This window comes from Camelus bactrianus, chromosome 12, assembly GCF_048773025.1.
Source record: "Camelus bactrianus isolate YW-2024 breed Bactrian camel chromosome 12, ASM4877302v1, whole genome shotgun sequence".
Lineage (NCBI taxonomy): Eukaryota > Metazoa > Chordata > Mammalia > Artiodactyla > Camelidae > Camelus > Camelus bactrianus.
This window is the reverse complement of record NC_133550.1, coordinates 3739757-3758891: the sequence shown is the minus strand read 5'-3', so window position 1 is coordinate 3758891 and position 19135 is coordinate 3739757. Positions and strand designations below refer to the sequence as shown.

The 19135-nt window shown below is 46.1% G+C and overlaps 1 long non-coding RNA gene across 4 annotated transcripts in view; it reads left to right on the top strand.

The window, feature by feature from the left end:
• Positions 1-19135, top strand: part of LOC141579335 (uncharacterized) — a 114754-nt gene that overhangs the window by 46188 nt on the left and 49431 nt on the right. For 3 of the 4 annotated variants that reach the window (XR_012510507.1, XR_012510509.1, XR_012510506.1), the window contains exon 4: positions 8922-9693. The exons of the other annotated variant lie outside the window; for it this stretch is intronic. This is a non-coding gene — a long non-coding RNA (uncharacterized LOC141579335). The remainder of the gene's footprint in view (positions 1-8921; positions 9694-19135) is intronic. 4 annotated transcript variants of the gene reach the window in all.

Genomic DNA, 19135 nt, shown 5'->3' with positions numbered 1-19135 from the left:
CTGTCATCAAAGCTCACATCTCTTTATTCATCACAAGTTTGCTATTGGGTACTTACAGAGCTCACTTCACCGCCATCCCCTGGGCTCAGGCTCCACAGTAAAGAGCTGGTGAGCCTCCCTCTTTTCCAGAAGAAGACACATTTAGCTGGTAGAATTCTGTACCTCGCCAGACTTAGAATTTTAGTTTGTTGTTTTAATTCTATTTTCTGTTAGCCATCTTCTGACAGGAGAGACGTTTTACCTCATGGACATATTTCAATTAGCTGTTACTGAGAATTGCTGATCTGATCCATAGTGTAAGTATTATATTAAACTTGTAGAGTATATATCATTTTTCTGTCTTTGCCCTTTAATTTTGTATGCCCCTTCAAGTCTCTATCCTATTTGGGGCCTTATTTTTTTAAATTAAAAAATGTCTATTTGCAGTTAAGAAAACAAAAGAAAAGAAAAAATACACATGATAGCTAAACTTAGAAAATATCTAGTGTGTTTTCTGTCTCGGCAACGGAGGGATCTAGAAACTCGTGAAAACCTTCATTACACAAGTTTCTTAAAATGCTGAGTAAGAAATAAAACCTTCCTTTTTCATCTTTCAAGCTGCACAGCTAATTCTGAAGAAAGTGAGGGGAAATCCTCAGAAGCCAAGACAAACAAGAAAGCAGGAATTCTGGGTGATACACGAGCCTTAGAAGCCCTGGGGTGCCTGTTGGCTCCTGTACTGAGTTTCAGTTGCCTTGACAGGAGGATAGGAGCTGAGCCCGAGTCTTCTCACACTGGGAGTTGGATGACTGATCATATGTAAGGCCAAGCCCATCCCGAGAAGCATGGTTTACTAAAGGGTTAACTATGAAAAAAAATTCCTCAAGGTAAGACAGTAAGGAAAGTCAATTTTTTTGGAAGAGGGGAAAAATAACAAATCCAAAGTAAGGATATAGTTTAAAGCTCTTCTGGCATGAGAGTAACCACAAACTCCTGGCAGAGAATCACAGCTACTCCTGGAATGAGAAGCTGTGGTTTGAATGAATCAGTGAGCAGCCATTCCGAAAAAGGCCTCCAGAGTCTTGAGGATCAAGATACTTGACTGCAAACACCTGTCTTCCAAGGTCTCTATCAAATAACCAGAAAGGTTTTAAAGGAAAGAAGCCATAATCATAGTTTCATTTCTTAACATTACTTTATGCTAGGAATTCAGAGGTGACTATGGAGTTGTCTCCTCTTTTATGGACCTTACCTTCTCTTTGTGGAGACAAACTGACATAGTTGGGGAGCTTGGTGGAGGGAGGTGATAGTCTGTTACAATTAGCCAGGAGAGGAGATTAAGAAAGCAGTGAAGGGTGGGTGAACTTTTTAGCTAAGGACATTCTTGTTCTGCTGGCCCTTAATTGCAGGCTCAATGAGCAGTCACTGGAGGGAATAGATCTTACAGAGGATGGACTTAGCTCAGGCCTCTTTAGAATGGACAAGTGAACCTGGAGAAAGACAGTCAAATCTGTGCAGACATTAAAGTTCACTTGAACGTGCTCCATCCCTGAGCCAAAGATAGGACAAATATGCAGCACTTCTTAAGGACAGAGGAGTGGTTTTTAAGGTTCTCCAAGAATGAAGCCCAGGGAACCGAGATGGCCAGTTGTCAAACTGTGACTTTGCACTTAGGACGGTGTAACCACCAAGGGTATTGGCCTTTTATACATTTCCATTTCTCTTTAATACATGTCAGGTGATGAGGACGTGGGCACAAGTGTTTGACATCTTGTCGAGGCGACTTTGGGTACCTGCCTAGAAACGCGGGCACGGCTACAGCTGCGTCACACATGTTGCCGCCCATCCCACTCCCCGGCTCCGTGATCACGGCAGAGTGGTTCCTTGTTGACCTGTCCATCTCCTCTGTGACATCATAACCCATGAAAAGACCGGAGAGTATTAACTTGGCTTTGTTAAAGTCAAAGGAACAGATCTAATATGGAGTCAGATTTGTTCTTTCCTATTTCAGTATTGCCATGGAGAAGAGAGTTTGGGCAGCTTTTTATAGGGTCCTCGAGGCTTTCTCTCTCAGCCTCTGGGCACCTTTATTGAAAACCCTTCATAGCTGTCTGGAGTGCTGGAAAACCACTCCGACTGTTTTGCCCTGAAGATGTGTTCAGTTTATAACTCATCTCTACTCCTTGGAAAACAACTCAATAAAAACTCAGTTGGTTTTCCACCAGCCATGGGCAGGGGTGAGGGATACCTTGTTATTATTTCATAAAATAATAATAATAATAAAAATAGTAATAATAATAATAATAATAATAATAATAATAATAATAATAATAATAATAATAATAATAATAATAATAAAAAAGAAGTCTTAAAACAGCACTGGGCACATAGTTGAGAGTCAATAAATGCTTCCTGGCTTAAATCAAAAGTGATGACTCAGTGATTCCATGGCTGCTGTATTTGCTGAGCTAGTTACTCCTTTGCTCCATTACACATTTTTTTAACTGAAAAAGAAATACATGCAAATGGTTAAAAAAAATTCAAACAGCACAAAAATACACAAGTGAAAGAAGTTTTCCCTCATCCTCTGTTCTTCCGGCCCTCCCTGGAGATGCCACTGTTTACTATCCTTTTGGTGCTTTTCCAGATATGCTATGCACATTCCCACCTATGTATGTAAATTCCTTTAAAGTTTTAGTTATTTTTAACTTAAAGGGATTTAAATCCTCAAGTGGCTTCTGCCTGGGTAATAGAACAGAACAAATCTGACTCCATATTAGATATTTTCCTTTGACTTTAACCCTATGCTCTGTCTCCTAGGATTCATCTTGCTTGTAAAACAATGTTGCTTAGAGCCTGAAATATACAGGAGAACCTATTCTGAAGGCTCTGATCTTTAAGTATATTTAACACATTTTCATTCATAAAAAGATTAGAAATTGCAGAATAGAAAATAACGTTTGTTTTGTTAGAGGTTTACAGAGATTTGACCCAGGCAGATAGCTGCAAGAACAAAGGATTCTAACAAGAAGGAATTCCTACACCAAGAAGATTGCAACAACCAAGCACGTAGGAAAAGAGCCTGAATTCTGACTTGGGGAGATGGTTTTCCAGGACATTAGTTTGCCATCTAGGTCTACAGAAACTTGCTATTCCATACCCCAACACCTGGTCTCCCAACTTATTGGCCTGTCCTGCACTGAAGAGAATGAATTTGGATTTGGTAGCACTCCTATATACCTAGCAAGCTGGGCACTGGAACTGAGTGTTATGGAAACAACAGGCCAGCCAAGGAAAAATCACCACTCGGAGTGTTGGCGTACTCAGATTTATTATGCCGGCGGGCTCAGAGGCGCTTCTGCTCCGAATTTCTGAGCACCCACCTCCAAGACATACACATGAAGTTTTAAAGGGTTAATTACAAGTAAGGGTGTATTAGCCAATAAGGCTCAAGCAACTAAAAGCAAGGAATCAGCACACTGGTGCTTGTCAACTTGTAATAGACACTTGTTGAGCCTCGATTTTTGGCTTAGCTTGTTAGCCCAGTAAACTGACACTAAACTTCAGATTTACGAGTTAGCCCAGCAGAATTTAGATCAGTAAACTGACACATCACACTTAGATTTGTGACTTAGCTTGTTAGCCCAGCTGGGCTTTTCCTTCACATGAGGACAGCTCTCCCACACCCAGGGAACTACTGTGAGCCCTTGATGGTTCCACTAGGGTGGAGTGTGGTTTACCCAGGACGGATGGGGACTATGCACCAACACTCAGGCAGTCTGCTCTGTCTGGGGCTCTGATCTTGAACCACCCCGCTCCCTGCCAGCCCAACACCTGGGACAGTGGAGCTAAGGCAAAGATCGTGCCTGGCTGTTTCCCAGCGTGTAAAAGGGGAATAGGTACTCTTTCCAAGGTAGTTCTGAGCGACAACACTTGCGGGTGCTTGGTTCCCAGACCAACAGAAAACCCTGCTCCGCGTGGGGGCAACAGGTGTGATACCCGTAGGGGTTCTGCAGCAGCATCGGATGGAGGGCTGGATCAGGGAGGTAAAACTTGAGCTGCGGGCCTTGAAGTGTTACAGAAGGGTACAGAGGCAGGACTGCCGCCTTCTTCAGGGTGCCACCAGAGGTAAAGCATTTTCTCTCCATCCCCGCTAGGACCTTACCCTTTCAGGATCCCTCCATTCTCTCTGCTATTCCTGTCCATCTGTCTCCCTCCACTTTTTCCCTCCTCTCCTCCCCCTCCCATCTTTTCCCTCCCTCACTGCCCCACCTTCTCTCGCAGAACCCAGAGCGGATTGCTGGCCCTCCTGCGCATGGGCGGTCGGTGTCAGCTGGACCGCGGGTTGGAAGCTCCAGCTCGGAGCCGGGGATTAGCCCCAAAGGCTTCTCAGCTCTGTCGCCCGGCAGGCCTTTAGCTCCTGCCCGGGGCCGGTGCCTCTGGCCGTGGAAGTGCAATGTGGGGTCTCCCGGGAAAGGGGTCAGGTGGCTGCGGGAGGGCTGTCCGCGTGTCACAGACCACTAGGGCGCGAGTCAGCCTGTGTTCAGCTGAATTGCTCGGGCCAGACCCCTCTGCCCGCGCCACCTGCCCCAGTGCCCCAGTGCCACAGCTTCCCGGGGCCAGGTGTGCACCTGCCGCCTCTCACCCAGCCGGGCTCCCCTCAGTCCGCTGCTGGCGTCCCCTTCCCCTCTCTCGCCCGCGAGTCCTCTCCTCCCGGGCTTCCTCTCCTCGGCCACCGGCCCGTCCCCACAACTGGGCGGGCTGCGTCCCAGGCGGGCGGGGTCTGCGGACCCGGACGGGGCAGCTGGGGCTGGGGCTGGGGATGGCCTCCGAGCGGGGCTGCAGCCCGCGTTTCCACCCATTTCCCTGCCCCGCGACTCCGGGGCTCCCCTGGTCTTCCTTTCCCGCTCCCTGAGGAACAGCTCAGTGGCGTCTGCACTGCTCCCTGGGCTGAGAGCCTCCGGCTGTAAAGCCCAGCTACTGGTGGAGTCGGGAAAAGGGATCCTCAGTGCCAAGCGAGCTTCTGTCTCCTCCCTCAGTGTTTCTGCCCCAGGTAAGTACCTTGAACACTTTCAGGTGTTATGATGGCGGTGCTTGTTGGTGTCATGTGTTTTTATAGTGAGAGGGATTACAGTGTTGAAAGCAGGGCTTGGTTCAGTTAAAAATGAGCTGAAGGCATAAGGCTGTGTCATCCTCCTTCCTTCCCTCTCCCAGGGTGAAAAGTGTGACCATCGATTTTAAAAAGACAGTTACATTCCCTAACTAGCCCAGCCCAGCTTGGTGTGTTAACAGGAACAGCACCACCAGAGGCGTTGGAGACCCAGGGACATTGCAGTCCTAAAGAGCTCCTGGCACAGTTTGGTTTGTTTTGGTTTTTTGTTTTTCTTAAATTGTGGGGCAGACTAAGTAGTATAGAGGGAAAAATAATTGTCAAGAATTATTTTTTCATATAACAGCTTTATTGTGATATTGTTCACACACCATGAAGTCCACCCATTTAAATGGTACAATTCAGCAGCTTTTAGCATATTTACAGTTGTGCAACAATTATTATTCCAGAACGTTTTCATCACATCAGAAAGACCAGTGGAAATGAATGACCAATCCACCCCTTCCCAGTGGTGGTTCTAAAGAAGTTTCTTGGCTATTCTTGACCATAAATTAACTTGTTACATTCCATGAAAAATCTGGTAGGAATTCTAATCAGAATTGCAATGAATCTGTCTATCAAAATAGGAAGAATTAATGTCTTTATGGCATAAACTTCTTCTAACCATGAATATAACTGGGACCCTATATTTTCATCTCTCCAGAGCCTGGCCCATGGGAAGTCCTCACTAATTGTTGGGCTTGTGAATGATGAGATTCTATACATCATTAGTTGCAACTGTAGCCTTTCACAGAAGAGAAAATTAACCTCAGTGAAGCCAAGTGACTCTCTGATGGTCAGAAAGAGTGACAGCCAGTGCTGGAGTGATCCAGTGGACTTGGTGCTTGCAACCAAAAATCTTCAGCAGCTACAGCTAAGGGGATTAGAGTGTTCTTTTATTTTTCCTTAATGGCGTTGCTTTTATTTTTACTTATTTTTTTAAATTAATTTTTTTGAAGTGTAGTCAATTTACAATGTTAGTTTCAGGTGTACAGCAGAGATTCAGTTATGAACATATGCATATGTGTATAAATATGTTTTAGATTGTTTTTAGTACAACTCATTACAAGAAATTGAATATAGTTCCCTGTGCTATATAGTAGGTCCTTGTCATTTATTTTATATTTATTAACGTGTATCTGTTAATCCCCCCTTTCCTGCCTGCTAACCACAGTTGGCTTTCTATGTCCATGAGTCCATTTCTAGGAGCACCATTTTTCTTAGTAATATATGCTGGTTGGCTGCTTTCAGTTTCAGTAATTCCATCTGTGGGTGCTTTTCTTCTGGTGGCCTTTATGTGGTTTGTACACGTGGTAATAGAGGTCTGTATTTGGGAGAACTCCAGGCCTCGTGTAGTCCCTGGTACAGAGTTCCCACTGAGTTGATGCTTGAACTGGGAAAAAAACATAGTAAATGTTGGAATTTCCAATATGGTTGAGACTTCCAGGTTTCTATAACCTGCTTAGCCCACCTTAATATTGGCTGCACCCTTACTTGGTAATTTGGTGGAATTCCATGGTATGGTGGTGTAGAGACAGGGCCTTTTATGCTTATTCTCTTTCCTTTTTCTAACACTCATTCTCCTGGGTCTCCCAGATCCTCCCCCAGCAGTGCCCAGGGCTGGCTTGGTGCTGCACTGAGGATATATTTATTAATAAGGACCTTTCCTCATCTCTTCTGAGCCTCCATTTTTTTCTCTGCACAATGAGGGCTTAGACTAGATATGTGCTTTTCAGTTTCTTTTAAAGCCATGTTTCCTTTGAGAAACAGAAAATGCAAATCACTCCTCCCATCCCAACCCTTTAGATTTTGATACAGCCTCCAAGGAGTGACATAGCACTTTGTGGAAAATTGATGTGATTGTGATTCCAGGTGGCACAGAAAAGACTCTTCAGAGATTTATTGCAGGGAGAGGGCAGGAAAGGTGCAGTATGTCACACTTTCTAGTGTGAGCACTGGAACAGTGGCTTGGATTTAAATACGGTGTCTGACGTGGCCTCTCTCTAATCATGTACAATGTGATAAACTTCTCTACCTCAGTTTTTCTTGATGTGTCAAGTTGGCGTGATAATATTTTAGGGCTTTTGTGAAACATTATACACATAATCCATTTGTGTTTCGGTAGAAATAAGACCTGCTAGGGATACAGGGATTTGTTTAAAAAAAAAAAAATCTTGTCCATAGCAATCTGTCGGTGTGTATTTTGAATTTCCTGGAGGGTGAGGGTTGAGTCTAAAGTCCATCGTGGGACAGGTGGCCCATAGTTTTCTGTGCGCCTGATTGCCCCCTCCTCCCCAGTCCTCTTCCTCAGTCCAGGATTAAGTTCCCTAGTAGATTTACACAGAGGTCTTGTGGAAATGGATTTTCATTTTATTGTTTCACCAAGAAGGGCTGCCATCATGATCTCTGTGGTCAGGTTTTGAAGGGCTGCCATCATGATGTCTAGTCAGGTGAAGGCTATGCAATTGGGAGTTTCTATTTAATAAAAAGAAAAAAATTACAAATAGAAAATTAGAACAAGGGTGATGACAGGAGCTCTTGGAAGTGGGCACCATTAGTTTTGTTAGCTTCAGGTGCAGTGGCCTCTTGCCACGAGGACCCATCCTCCTGCTCTGAAGTTGGAGGGACCAATGGGTTGAGTGGGAATGTTAACTGAGTGTATCTCATGTGCTGGGCATTGTCCTATTTGTGCTTTGTGTTCCTTATTTGAGACAGTGAGCTCATTTAACCTCAATAGCCTCTTTAAAAAATTAGACTTTTTATTTTGAGATATAATGTAGATTCCCATGTAGTTGTAAGAGATAATATGGAGAGGGCCTATGGACCCTTTGTATAGTTTTCCTTAATGGTTCCAACTTGAAAGTTTGGGGTACAATTCATTACTGACTCACTAACAATTTGAGGTTTGTTTTATTGCCCTAATTTTATTCACGATTAAACTGGGGCTTAGAGAATCACACAGGCCTGACCAGGTCACCCACATGGTTAGTGTCGAGACGGGTGGAACGTGGGCTTGGGATTTCCAGGCAGTACCATTATGATGGTCTGTGGCAGGGAGCAGCATTCACTTTGCTGGTTTATTCATTCATTCAACAAATATTATTGAGTAACCTCTGTGGGTCAGATGCTTTCATAGGGTTATCTGATTCTTCAGCAGTCCTGAGAATCAGGTAATGTTTATATTTTTTAATCTGAGAAAATTAGCTCTAAGAAGTTATAACCCCCCCAAAGGAAATATAGCTCATAAAGGAGCAATACTAAATTTTACAGTCACCCCTTTTTATGCAGGTGGTACCCTAGGCATTTTACATTTGCAAACTTCTGTAATCCAGATATTTTCATGTAAGACAAAGATTTTTTTTTAATTGAAGTATAGTCAAGTTTACAATGTTGTGTCAATTGCAAGGTTTTTTTTTGAATTTTGAATTAAAAAATATTTTTTCAGGAGGGTAATTAGGTTTATTTATTTGTTTCATTTTTTAAAATGAGGTACTGGTGTTTGAACCCAGGACCTCGTACATGCTAAGCACGTGCTCTACCACTGAACTGTACCCTTCTCCCCAAGGCAAGTTTTCTTATCCATTATTCTGAAGCTTAGGAGTTCAAATAAATTGGATAGAAAACCAGATCTTTTGATCCCACTGTAGTCCTTTTCTTTATATTCTGCTGAAGGAGGTTGGGGAAAGCACTTCCTTTGTTCACTTCCTTATTCAGCATTTTTCAGCAGTGACTTTGCATCAGGGCCTTGGTAGGTGCTTGGAAACAGAAAACAAGAAATGACCCTTCTCTGCAGGGCAGGAAGCCTAGACCAAAAGCTGGGTAATGTGATCCGAGCTACGGTAGCCATTTGAAGACTCTGAGGACAAACTGTACCCCCGGATTTACTTGAGCTTCCCTTGCCTTCTGGTTGGTACACACCAGGTCATCGCAACCCAGATGGACCTGCAGCCCACAGTACAGTATGTACCTCGATCTCCTCTCCCCTCTCGTCAGGGCCTGCAGCATGAGCATCCCTGACTACGTGCAGTGTGCTGAGGACCACCAGACTTTCCCTGTGGTGGTCGAACACGTGGGGATCATCTCAGAGGAGAATTTCTTTTGCATCTATAAGTGAATCACCTTGGTGAGTCAGATCAGTCCGTGCAGCTCCCAGTGGGCAAACTGTATCCACTACAGGCACCACTATGCGCCCAAGAATGGGTGGAGCGACTTCCAGACCCACCGCAAGGTCTTGGGCCTTGTCATCATTACTGAATGCCTCTCGGCCAAGGCTTCGAAAAGCTCCAAGTGCAGAGGAGCTGTATGGCACCACGCTCTATGACTCTCAGCTCTTTGACTTTCTGCTGCATGGGGAGGTGGCCGAGCAGCGGCGCACCGAAGTGGCCTTCAATTTACGAGGACTGCAGGGTGGTGGAGAAGAGGATCGACGACTTCACTGAGTCACTCTTCATCTTGCCCAAGTCCAAGTGGCTGGACGGTGCATCCGACAATTCTGGGGACAAGATCCTCCTTCTCTGCATCCCATTTGAGAAGGAGGACATCATGGGACTGGACACAGAAAGCAGGTAAGTTTACCTGGAGGCCAGTCCACCCTGGCTGTGTGCCGGGTTTCTTCCCTACATCCAGAAAGTGATCAGCAAGGAAGAGGACTCTCTTGTAGCCAAGGGTGGAGGGAGGTGCAGCCCGCCGCTTTACAGACATTTAAAAGTGAATCCGCCTTTGTTTCAGAGAGATCCTTTTAGGGTTATTGTGGACACTTACTGCAGCTTTTCAGCCAGGACCCTGGTGGGACCCCTGGAGTTGCTGACCAATAGAGTAGCCACAGCCACTGATGCTAGGAGAGCTGGGGAGGAGGCTGCTCTGAGCTGAGATTTGCTGTAGGACAAATGAACATCAGACGCTGAGACTTGTCTAGTAAAAAGAATGTAAACTATCTTATCACTTCCTATATTGATTACATGTCAAAATGATAGTATTTTACATACAGTAGGTTAAGATTTGTTCTTAAAATCATTTTCTAGTATTTGTTTTTTGTTTCTTGGTTTGTTTCTTTGTTTACCGTTTTAAATGTGGCAACTGGGAAACTTTCTTTACATGGCTCTCATTTCATTTATGTTGGGCAGCCTGTCTTTAGATAGTCTCATCCCTTTGCTTGTAGATGAGATGCTGAATCCCGAGAGGCAGAACGAGGCGCTGGTTGAGCTGGGGCTGGAGCCGGTGTCTCCTGCCTCCCAGGCCCAGCACCTGTTCGGCTCAGGCCCTCTCTTCCTGCCCGACAGCCAGCATGCCATGTTAGGACATCAGAATCACCGCCAGGGACCTCCGAATGAACTCCTTATGCAGGGAAAGGCGTATCACGGAGTATGGGAAAGAGCAGGGAAATGTTCATCCTCACTTTGTCCCTGTGATTAAGTCAACGGCCCCACTTTGTCTCGGAATTACAGACGAGCTCTTCTGGGCTGCCTACCCCCCCCCCACAATCTGCTCTGTTTCCCCGTGTATCTATAGTGCTGTCCTTCGTGCAGAAGAGGGTGACATGCCTTTGCCGAGAGGTGGTCCCCCTTTGCTGGGGAGAGTGAGGGAAGCTGTGTGCCCACGGCCTACGGCCTCAGGCCTTGAGTCTGGAGAGTACTCATGGCGGTCTGACAGGTGACGGTCGGAGGACCTGGCACGGCTGCCGGGCCCACTGTGGAGGCGGTGCTCTGTGATTCTTGAAATTAACTAAGATCAGATTCTACTTTCTGGTTATTGGTAAGTTGGAGGAGAAGATGCCAGAGAATTGATAAAAAGAATGTCCAGACCAGCCCTGTGAGTGATAGGCACAGGGGACCCGAGTCCCCCACGTGTGTGAGGTGCCTAGCGGGCTCTGGATGAATTTTCTGTTCCTCCCGGACATAACTCTATGGCTTAAGGAAGGGGCAAGGCATGTCATGGCCTGTACTTGTCCTCACAGGGCCCTGTGATCTTCATGCCCGCACTCCCCTTCTGCTCCTTGGAGATGAGGTGTCAGGTTTAGGAGCCTGGGCACTGCTGAGGGCATAGCTGCCAGCACTGTGCTACACCGAGGCTGGCTCCGTTCACCTCACATGTCACCACCTGCTGAGCCCCCAGGCGTCAGTCAAGGTAGGTGCATAGGTGCAACATACGCAGAGACCACGTTCTCCCCCTGGACAGATTGATTGGTGAGCAGTGGAAGCCTAGAGCCCTGCCCCAGCCCCAGGCCAGTGCCTCCTCTTTTGTCATAGGAGGCACTGGTGACATTTTTGCTCAGCAACTGCTTGGCTCTGACTCTGCAGACCCACCAGAGAATGCCAACTTGTTTTTGCCTTTTGAAGTCTGCCCTTGGGATTTGGCGGAGTAGCTGGATGTGTGCTTAGCCCATAGTGGTTGACACTGTCACCATTGTTTACCCAGAACCTCGTGTACCAGGCATGGCTCTCGGCATCAAAATACAGCAGCGCATTAAACCTCCCTCCTGGTGGGTCTGTCTGTTTTGCTACCATAAGGGCTCAGCCAGCATCTTAACGTCAGTGAGATAACGTGGCCAGTGAGCTCGGGTCAAGCACATTCTCCTCCAGTCACTTTTACTCAATTTTTTCTTTTACTATTCCACAGTCATTAATTTTTTAAACAATGCTTTGGTACAGGAACAGCCTAATTCTCTCCTGCTACTCTTGGTGGAAGTGAGTAAAACTGTCCAGCCTGAAATGCGACCACAATTTGTAACTCAAAAGCTGCCTAGACGCATATAGGTGGAGTTTTGGTTAGGGGCGCTGATCACGTTGGGGTCCCCCGGCAGCACCGCTCCCCTCAGGCCCCTGCCTTCCCTGGAGCAGGAGGTGAGTGTGGGTCTCACCGTCCCAGCATCCCTGGCCTCACACACTCACATAAATTCTTGTACATGCTGTCAAAATCATTTTTGTTCTTGTGTGTTTCTAATTTTCTCTTGTTCCTCTTTTCCTTTTTCTTTATTCTTTTTCTCTTGTACTGCCCAGTGAGCATGTTGTTGCGTCTGAAAATGTGGGCTGTGCACACCCTGCATTGGAAATATCCAGATTGCCCTCCGTACTGTCTCCATCGCTTTAAAGAGCAAAAACTTAACAGTTGCCTTGATCCATGTATTATCCTAGTCATTTTTTATTTTCTAATTTTTTGGAATATTTGCTTTGTTAGCACATCACCCACTGGTGTTTGATACCCGTTAAAATCCTTGCTTTGAGGAACCTGTTTGGTCCTCCTTATATTTGGTGACAAATGCGCCCTTATTAAATTTGTTTGATTGTTTTGAAGAAGTGAGATGCGAATTGATTTTGGCGGCTGCTGAGGGATTCTTTTCATGGAGTATTTAATCTTGACAAGTCAAATTCTGCAGCATCTTGCTCGATTCCTGCTTTTACACAAACGTGCTCTTCACGCGGTTCCTGGCTGTCACTGTGTGACGTGCGTGATGGCACTTCCTGGCCAGCGGTCACTGGTGAGAAAGTGGCAGGCTCATGGGTGTGCAGCTGCAGGGGACGATGTTGGAGGAAGCAGTCACCGTTTACTTATTTAATTTTTTTTTTTTTGCATTCAACATCCCTGTGCCATTTACTTTACTTTGCCTTCATAAAGGGGCAGAAGTGGGTCTAAAATCCATGCCACTCTTGTGTTCCCTTTACGAGGCTGGTTTTTCTGAGTATCAGGAAAACATGGCCTTCTCCTAAGTAGCTGGCTCACCTGGATCTTGTTGACACAGCGACCGCTAAAGGGGACCGTAGCTTCCTCTCTTCTCCAGCCAGTGGGCATTCAGAGCCGGGTCTGTGCTTTGCCTCAGCAGCCGTGCAGGCCTCCCTGCCCCGGCCTTTACTTTTAACCCATGTTGGCATAAATAGCTGACTCCGTGTCTGTTGCAGCTGATGTCCACCACTGACGGCCGTGTAGTTAGTTTGCGGTAGGGAGTCTGCAACACCCCAGCCAACCTTGAAGGAAGATGTTTTGGCCGACCTAGGACCTTGGATTCTCACCCCCATCATGGTTCATCTCACTCGGTGGAAGGGTTTGGCCACCACCATCATGCTGAACATGAGGCCTTGTTTCTCCTTTCATGCTCTGGTCCAAATGTGGACACTTCATTTATCACTGAATTTGTATCGCTTGAGACAGGCCATAATATCTGAATGAGTCCATCACATTCTGGGTGGGGAACAGAACAGAAGTAAGTGTCACAATTAGAAGGAGACTAGGCTGTCCGTGTTGGCTAATGCTGGCTGGGATCTGTGATGGCCGGGCTGTGCCCTGAACACAGGCCTTTCCCGTGGCTCCCGAGAGCCCAGGGGTTGGAGTGAGAACAGCCTTGCCTGGGTTCCTCCATCCTCATCTGCTCACTGGCAAGTGTGTCTGCTAATTAGGAGCTCCCCCAGACCTCGGGCCCTTCAAAGCTCAGACCACGGGAGAACCTTGAGTCCCTTCTCCTGGGCCTCCTTTGTGAGAATCCAGTGCCTTCTGAGGTGACCAGCGGCAGGAGATGCCTCCCCCTCCAGGGAGCACCCTACGGAGGACTGTTATTCAGTGTACCATGCTGTGAACTTGGGGGGTTACAGCCATGGTCCCTGTAGAACCACATTTGAGATGGGCTTAGCGACGGAAATAATAGGACTGATTCCAGGGCAGGGATTAGGGGAGGGAACATTGGAAATTGAATGTGACCTCAAACACATAGTTGGGTGCTGGGGCTGTTACTAAAATGGGGAGTCTGGGAGGTACCTGCCAGGAATCGAATTCCAGAGTAAATGGTGAACATGAGGCATTTTTAAGATGCCATTTGTCATCCAAGTTAGGACTTCAAAGAGGCACTCGTGTCTATGAGATTTTGGCTCAGGTGAAGGAGCCGGACTATAGATACACGTTGGGAGTCGTCATTCTTAGCTGGTGTTCATAGCCTTGCATGTGAATTAGATCATCTCGAGAGCTGCAGACTGAGGCTGAGGGGGGGCAGGGCCCTGCCTGAGTTGGAGGAAAGCCCAGACCATGCAGCTTTGGTGTGTCAGTCAGCGGCATTTGCGATTTTCAGCCTAATGCCATTTATCTTTAAGGGGCCGGGGGGTGTGCAGGGCCAGCCAGGAAGAAATCTGAAGGGAGGGTCGTGGCCACGTGTGTGTCTTGGGAAGATGCAGAGTCTGCAGGGTCCTGGAGGGTAGACTTCTTAGAAGCTGGAGTTGGAGTGAGGAGTGAGCAGAAGATAGTCACACTCACCTGTGAGGGAGGGGGGAGTCCTTGGGAGTCCCCACCCTACCGGACTCGCTTTCCCATGAACAGACGGCAATCATACAGAGTATCTGAAGTGAGAAAGGATGGGTGCTGGGAGGGGAGCCAACCTGGAGAATGGTGCTTGGAAAGTTCTGGAATAGTCTCCCTGGAAAATAGAGTTAAAAATACCCAGAATCTTAAGAACGTTGATAGTGACTGGGGAGGAAGCAGTTTTTCTGGCCTCCTAAGGGTAAGTCATGTATCCGGGGATACACAGAAAAATCGGGCATTCTGTTCCGTGGTCTTGATCCTTACCGGGGGAACAGTGCAAGTTTAAAGGGGGAGAAGGGCAGCGGAGGGAAACTAGTCAGGCCCCGTGTCAGGTACCAGTCGGCAGCCCTACTTGCGTGTTGCGTTCTCATCCATGCCTCCCAGGTGGGCGGTGGCAGCCCCCTTTTGCAGATCGGGAAGCCTTCTCAGAGGGTTAAGGAATTGGTCCATTTAGTGGCTAGTAAATGCTGCAGCAGAATTCAAGCAAGGCCTTGTCAGACTTCAAGGGCATGTTTTCTCTACTAAATCCGGTACCTCCCTGTTGAACCTGGAATGGTGAATTGGGTCAGTTTTGGAGCCTTTCAGAAAAAGTACGATTTAAGTGCCTCAGGACTGTTTCACAAAGCTCAGCGTTCTTTGATTTTTCTGAAGCACCTCAGTGCTTTTCGCCCCACAGTTGTTAGGTTTTCTCCATTCTCGATGACGTGGTTGCAAATCACGTACAGGTGCAAAACCAGACTTAGCAGCTTCTGAAGGGAAACTCTCCAGTTCTCCCTTGATCGGCTTTCTTCCACGGGATGTAACTGCTGCAGCGTAGGCCTGAGTTTTACTTATGGAGTGAGGGTTTAATATCCAAAGTTAGCATAAAATGGTCAGATGAAGAAAATCGACGTTGACAATTTATTTTTGGGTTTCATTAGACAAGATATACTATCAATTAATGACCCATATAGCAAATGAAATTGACTACAGAACATTGCATTTCTTACTTTCTATTTAGAGTTCTCTTACAGAATAAGGTTGCCTGCTTTGGAACATCATCTCCACCACCACGGCACCTATCAGTGTGTTGGTGTGATTGCATTTACGCAGTGAATGTAATCTGGTCTTCCTCAGCCCCAAACACTCCAGTGAAGAATCACGGGCTGTAGCCATCTCTTGGTCACGCAAATACTTCTAAAATTATATGATGCCAGAAAAGAAGGAAGAGAGAGAGAGAGATTGCCTTTATCAAAGTTCCTTTCAATTCTAACTGCAAACTGTTTTTGAGCAGCTCTGGTTTCCTTTGGATATGAATATATACATTTCTTTGCATGTAATCTGGGTTTTGGACTAGAACACCAAGTTCTTGCTGTCCACAAGCCACAAAAACAGTAGCCAAATTGCACACGTGTGAAATTGTTTATACTTTTTCCTGAGAAAGTATCTTTGAATTTGGGACTTGGGCTGTGATTTTTGCTTTTTGCTTCCCGCACCCCTCTTGTAATCTCTCACTCCTTCCCACGTGGCCCCCAAGAGTTCGTGGTCTCAAAGGAGCGGGCAAACACCCAGTTGGTCACCATGTACTGCTGCTATAGATGAAGCCCAACCAAGACCTAAAGGACATTATCAGAGAGGACTTCCTGGAAGAAATGGACTCTATATTCATTTGTGAGGACAGAGTGTCAGCCAGGAGAAGTAGTCAAGAATGTGGCTCAGGTGGCAGGTGCAGCCTGGGCAGATGCCTGGAGGCTTTTGGCGTGGGGAAACGGGGAGAGTGCCCTGTGTGGTCCAGGGTGGAAGGTGCCCCTGCTGGTGAGGACACTGGAGAGAGTCCGGGATGGAGGGCTTTGGAAGAGCTTGGGTTTTACTAGAACTGACACAGTAGTCAGTGAAGGGTGTCATCAGAAAGTGACCCTCAGTAAAGGTAATTCTGGTTTTTCTTCTGATATTCTACAGACACAAGGGTAGGGACGGGTGAGAGTAGGTATGTCTGTCCCTTTGAGACCCACCCCGTCATTCATTTATTCATAACACGTGCACTTCTGTGTGTCTAGGGGAGAGAGGGTGGACCCACATTAGTAAGCAAAATGTATTTGCTTCTTGTGAGCTTAGCATTGTCAGAAGTTGACTTAGCCTAGAATGTTCTAGGAATAGAGGAACAAATTGTGGTAGTTGGAAGGAGGGAAGGCTTCCTTGGGAAACAGTCAAAATGAGCCTGGAGACAAGTGGGGAGTAGGAGCAAGTCAGGGGGCCCCTGAGGTCACTGGGGACCTGTGTACTGAGGTGAGGCTGGGCAAGCAGTGTCTGGGGTGGGGCTAGAATTCCACCAGGGAGCCTCTGAAGGGTTTGAAGTGGGGGTGATGTAATCAAATTTGTGATTTGGGAAGACTGCTGTGGCTCTGTGTGTGTGTGTGTAGCAGGGAAGAGGGGAAGGGTGCCACCAACAGGGGGGGTCATTAGAAGAACATTCACAGGCTGGGAGAGAGGCGTCGGGACTGCTTGGGGACGGCAGGGGCAGTGTGGATGCCGGATTTCCTTATGGGGAGGGCTTGTTAGCAGGGCGACCCTAGAGGCGACTTTTGGCTGGAAGAAAACAGATGGAGGCTGCCAGGTGGACTTTCCTCTTCTTTCCTTCCCTGCCTTGTGTGATGATCTTAGCTCAGCCAACTTTTGGAAAAGAAGAGCTAAGTTCCAGGGTAGCCCAGGACTTTGTTGAGCTCGTTCGAGTGAGATCTGATAGGATTTAGGTTTGTGTTCTGATCTGCATGTTCACTTAGCTAGAAACATCCCGTCATTTCAATTTGTATAGGGGTTTTTATTCTTGATAAAGATTGCTTTCTTGGTGAGAGGAAATTTAATACAGCTGTTGGCTTTCTCAAAAAAATCATATCTTTTAAGAACTTTAATATTCAAAACAATAGGAATATATTAAAATGTTAAAGTAAGTCTTTGGTGCTGTTTCTTTGCTTTCTGAGCTAGTGTGGAGTTAGAGCCTTTGCATTACTTAAGAGCACATACTTGTCAGTATTTAAAAAGCTGTTAGTGAGCGCCCCAGGCCCCACCTCTCAAAACATCATTAAAGTTTGCTCTGAAATAGTGAGGTCATAAAGGTCTTATTTGCAGAAACCAAACAGTTGGTTTATAATATGCAGCATAGCTCCCTTTATAAAATATTAATAGGTTCAAAATTAAGAAAGTGGAGGATAATTGATTTTTTTAAAGCTGAAACATAAACTTTCTTGTGCTAATGTTGCAACTGGAAATTTTGAAAAGAAAAATCCTACTGTAATATCATCTACGTGGAATACATATATGACTATCACGTTTGAAAAGTAACTGCGTGGTGGTTTTTGAAGTCAGGAGAATTCCAGCTCAGATACTGGCAGTGATGGTTGCTGGTTTTTAATGGAAGGGCCTAAATTTGCCTTCTTAGCATTTTTTTTTTTTTTTGGAGTGAAAAGTTTGAGTAGTGCTTTGCCAGCATGATTTTGGGGCAATTTGAGGGCAGATGTCGTGTACCAGCAATGAGATATTTCCATGCATTTTATTTTCCGGACATCACCAGGGCACATGTGGGGTTTGTGCCTGCAGGCTGGAATGCTGCTGGACTCCCTGATCCATCACCGTTATGTCCTGGAGCTGCTCCGGTCAGTGAATGATTTTCTGTGGCTTCTAGGTAATGTGGTCTGAGGCAGATGATCAGATGTGCAGTTAAAGTACTATTACTTGAAATAAGAGTAACCTAGAAACATGGCTCTAACAATACAGGGTGAGGGAGAATTGGCTGAGCTGCTTGCAGTGGGGAGTTTTCTCAGGTGACTCCCTCACCGTGATTCTTGCCAGTATCCGCCCCAGCCCTGCACGGTAGTCCTGCCGAAGCAAGCATGCTCTTTGCTCAGAAACGCACTGAATTTCCTTGTGCCTCTGTTTGTTGGCTTGTTTTTTGAAAGCACGTCTTGCCCTTTGCTTAAATGCCATCCATGATAGTCACTTCTTACACTCATTCTACTGGACTTCGTCCAAAAATAGCTGCTGAATGGAAGAACAGAATGTAGTATCTCCATGTTGTGGAACATTATTCACATGTAAGAGTGAATAAAAAAGAAAAAACAAATAAAGAGGAAAATGAAAAAGGCCACCTGTTCTGGGAACTCCTCCCTGACTGTTCAACCCGCACTTTTCCCTTTGAAACCCAATCACTTATGCTCCACCGTACTCTTTTTGATAGTACTTACTACCTTCTAATAAACTTTAACGGTTTCAAAAAAAAAAAAAAAAGAAAGAGAAAGATGCTGATACCACTTCAAAATGGACAAGCCTTGAAAACAGCATTTTAAGTGAAAGGAAGCAGACACAAACGGCCACATATTGTAGATTTCAGTGATCTGAAATGCCCAGAAAAGGCACATGCAGAGGCAGAGAGCAGGTGATGGTTGAAAGGGGCTGGGTGGAGGGGGATTAGGGAGTGACTGTTAGTGACAGGAGGTTTCTTCTGGGGTGATGAAGTGTTCAGGAAATAGATGGTGGTGAGGGCTGCACAACTGTGAGTGTGCAGAAGACTGCTGAGCTCTGTCTATGGGATTGCCTGTTGTTGGGGCGGCTTTATTTTGTTCTCATCGTGCAATGAGAAGACTCATCTGCTGCTGTGGCCATTCTACTCCCGTGAGTGGTGAGGGTCAGAGACTTTGTAGAGTCATGTTTCTTTTTTTTTTTTTTTGCCCCTTGCTGAGTGTAGGCAAAAAAGGTTTA